The sequence below is a fragment of the Oryx dammah genome, unplaced genomic scaffold, assembly GCF_014754425.2.
Source record: "Oryx dammah isolate SB20612 unplaced genomic scaffold, SCBI_Odam_1.1 HiC_scaffold_10, whole genome shotgun sequence".
NCBI lineage: Eukaryota > Metazoa > Chordata > Mammalia > Artiodactyla > Bovidae > Oryx > Oryx dammah.
Genome location: NW_024070194.1, coordinates 11,546,708 through 11,550,378, shown reverse-complemented (window position 1 = coordinate 11,550,378; position 3,671 = coordinate 11,546,708). Strand labels below are relative to the sequence as shown.

At 41.8% G+C, this 3,671-nt stretch overlaps 1 non-coding gene across 1 annotated transcript; it reads right to left on the bottom strand.

The window, feature by feature from the left end:
* Positions 1 to 3,320: 3,320 nt before the first annotated feature.
* On the bottom strand, positions 3,321 to 3,393 carry TRNAC-ACA. The gene has a single exon. It is a non-coding gene; the product is annotated as a tRNA-Cys (tRNA).
* Between the last annotated feature and the right edge of the window lie 278 nt (positions 3,394 to 3,671).

The window sequence follows — 3,671 nt, the reverse complement described above, 5'->3', positions numbered from 1 at the left end:
GTCATGAAAGGCCTGTCCACAAATGTGAAAGAGGCAAGTGACTCCACATAGCTCCCCCACATTGCTTTTCTTTTTTTTTTCTGTTTCTTTATTTGGCTGCGCCAGGTCTTGGCTGCAGCATGCAGGATCTTTTTAGTTGCAGCATGTGGGCGCTAGTTCCCTGACCATTGACCAAATCTGAAGCCCCTCCATCCAGGAGCATGCAGTCTTAGCCACTAGACCCCCAATCTGCAGATAAGTCAACATAGGGGGAAGAGTAAAACTGTTTCCTGGGTGCATATTGCTCTGTGTGTCCAATGCCTCCAATACCCAGAAGGGTTCTGGTAATTGGAAACTATTGTAACTGACTATATTCAAGCAGACGTGCCCTCACCCTTGCTCAGTGCACGTTCTACACTAGGGTTTTTAGTTGTAGCAGATGCTGTCAGCTGTCTCCTCAGATCTATTCCTCCTTTCTTCATTAAGAAACAGCACCCCAGTTGTTAGCCAAGCACTACAGTACCTGGGCTTCCCAGGTGGCAGTAGTGGTGAAGAACCCACCTGTCAGTTCAGGAGACCTAAGAGACAGGGGTTCGATCCCTAGGTTGGAGATCCAACCAGTCCATCCTAAAGGAGATCAGTCCTGGGTGTTCATTGGAAGGATTGATGCTGAAGCTGAAACTCCAATACTTTGGCCACCTGATGCGAAGAGCTGACTCATTTGAAAAGACCCTGATACTGGGAAAGATTGAGGGCAGGCAGAGAAGGGGACAACAGAGGATGAGATGGTTGGATAGCATCACCAACTCAATGGACATGAGTTTGAGTAACCTCCAAGAGTTGGTGATGGACAGGAAGTCTGGCGTGCTACATTCCATGGGGTCTCAAAGAGTCTAACACAACTGAGCAACTGAACTGAATAAGGAGCCGGTGGGCTACAGTCCATGGGGTCAAAAAAAGGCCAGACTTGACCAAGTGGCTAACACTACTACTAATGACCCTTTTAACCTTTCATTACCACTAGACAAGCAGGATTGCTTCCTCTAAGAGGGCATTTACAAGAAGTGGGAATCAACTTTCATCTCGTTTAAGCCAGTTACTTTGAGGCTTCTCTTTTATGCAACAGCACTTCATCTTAACTAGTACATAGATGTTAACAGACAGTATGAGCCAGCTGGAAGACCCATGGACCCAGTTTAGCCTCCCTCTCTCATAGTATGTCCCAAGCAAGTCACTTCAGTTCCCTGCACCTCTGTTTCTCCATCTATAAAATAGGAAGAAAAACACATGTTGCAATTACTTTAAAAGGCTTTCGTGAGGCCTAGCTGAAATAAGCTTTATGAAATTTAAAGCCCTACAAATATATAAAGGACTTTCATTTCCTACAAACACAAGAATTTTTTTTAAGAGAAAATGACATAGGAGAAATTCATGTATGAGAAGTCTTCTAATTAAGCAAAAGCAAGCTGAATCAGACCAACGGTTTCTCTGCTCATCTCTGCCAAGTCACCTCTTTCAGTCCCATTCAGGTCATTCTTTATTTTCCAAATGAGAATTTAATTTTTCTCTAACACCATTATTACATCTAAATTAAATATTTATTGGACTGAATATCAATTGACTTTTAGAAATAAAGATTTGAAATTTATGTGCTAACATACAGTAATTCAATAATTGTAAATTTCACAACCGAGCTTTGTAATCAATTACTGTTTAGTAATGATATAAATACACATTCTTCTCAGGAGACCCTAGACAACTATAAATTAGATTCTGCACAGACAACAATCTGGTAACATCTCCGCACAGGTTTTGTCCCGTCTGAGGAGTAACTGAGGCCAGGGATTCATCCCAGACCAGCTCCCCTGACCATGAATTTAGATCCCAGTTCACTCATCACTCAGGCAGTGCCAAGATTAGAATTAATGAGCACTCACACAAAACACAATTCAGAAGATGAATCACCGGGAATGAAAACCTCACAGCCCAATTCAAAGAGATGCTGTACAATGTGTGGGTAATAGACATGGGCACTCATGCATTCACCCATCCAACATATAATTATTGAGCACCTACTGTATGCTGGGCACCCTGCTACATCAGTGTAGGAAACAAAGGCACCTGCCCTCCTGCAGAGTGGGAATAAGGTGCAGTGAACAATAAATAATAATTAACATAAATAAGCAAATTAAACTGGGCTGAACATCAACTGACTTTTAGAAATAAAGATATGAAATACGTGAGCTAATATAGAGTACTGGGCAGTCATAAATGCCCAGCACACTGAAGAGAAATTTGTAAGCTAAGTAGTATCCTAATTTTGTAATTAAGGAAATGATAAATAAGGGTTCAAAGAAGAGAAGTTAACTCGCTCAAAATTAGAAATGAAGTTAGATTTGGGGTTTGAATTCAGACCAACCTGATGCCCAATTCTGCCCTCATCCTACCCCTCACACCGAATGGGCAGATAAATGACCAAGCCTACACAATCAACTCAGAACTCATTTCTTACAGACTGCAGGACAGAAATCGTTGTTCATATATATACCCCCCTCATCAATAAGAGACTCTCTCAGAAAATAAGGCTAAGATTAACAGAATGCCTGGACAGCTGGCCTGGACACTGGCACCCATTCGCATCACAATGCTTAAATCTAGACTTGGCCTGAGCAAAATTTCCATTTTAATTTCCATGTGATAAACACTGGCATTATTTTCACTCTGAAAGAACCTTAAAGCAATTGTGTGGCTCATTGTTCATTTGAAACCCATTCTTTGTCTTCAAAGGACTGGCCAGCTATAGGAGAATGCACTATAAATTTGGTTTCTATTGGAATTAAGCTTGGGAAAATGGGGTTCTGAAACCTTGGGGAGACCTCTGTCACAGACCCACAGATTCTGGTAACTGATTAGAAACCTTTTAAGTGAGCGCAGTGATTACATTTTGAATTCTTTTATATTAATTATTAAAGGCAAATTATGTTGTTGAAAAGAAACGCCAGAGAAAGATGGTAATTTAATGACATAGGAGAGAGGCATTGTGGATAGGGTAATTGATTTAAAAAGTGAAAGGCATTGGGGAGAAGGTTTGTCAAAAATGGACTCAAACATTTGAAGACTGTGTGCCTAGTCCTTGTTTATGTCTTGCTTGAAGATGGAAAGAAAGGAGCTGAAGATCTGGAGCCTGACCAAATATGAAGGAAAGAAAGTGAAAGTGAAGTCGCTCAGTCATGTCCGACTATTTGTGACCCCATGGACTGTAGCCCACCAGGCTCCTCTGTCCATGGGATTTTCCAGACAAGAATACTGGAGTGGATTGCCATTTCCTTCTCCAGGGGATCTTCCCAGCCCAGGGATTGAACCCGGGTCTCCTGCATTGTAGGCAGATGCTTTTACCATCTGAGCCACCAGGGAAGTCTGAAAGAAACTGTGGAGGAAAGAAACTTGTTATATTTGTAAAATGGGCTGGCCCACTGGTCTAGTCATGTCCGAATGCACAGTCCTGCATCTCTCTCTTTATAAATGAGAGGGCACACGTGAGAAAGAGAAAGACTTTCCTGGAATGCTGTCATTTTCCTGAGCTATTCCTTTTCAGCTGAGATGCCAGTACTTCCCAACAATACAGAAAGATGTTACCAAAGTCAGAGCACAGATTTCAGAGTCACTATACGATGTAAACATGGAAAATAAAC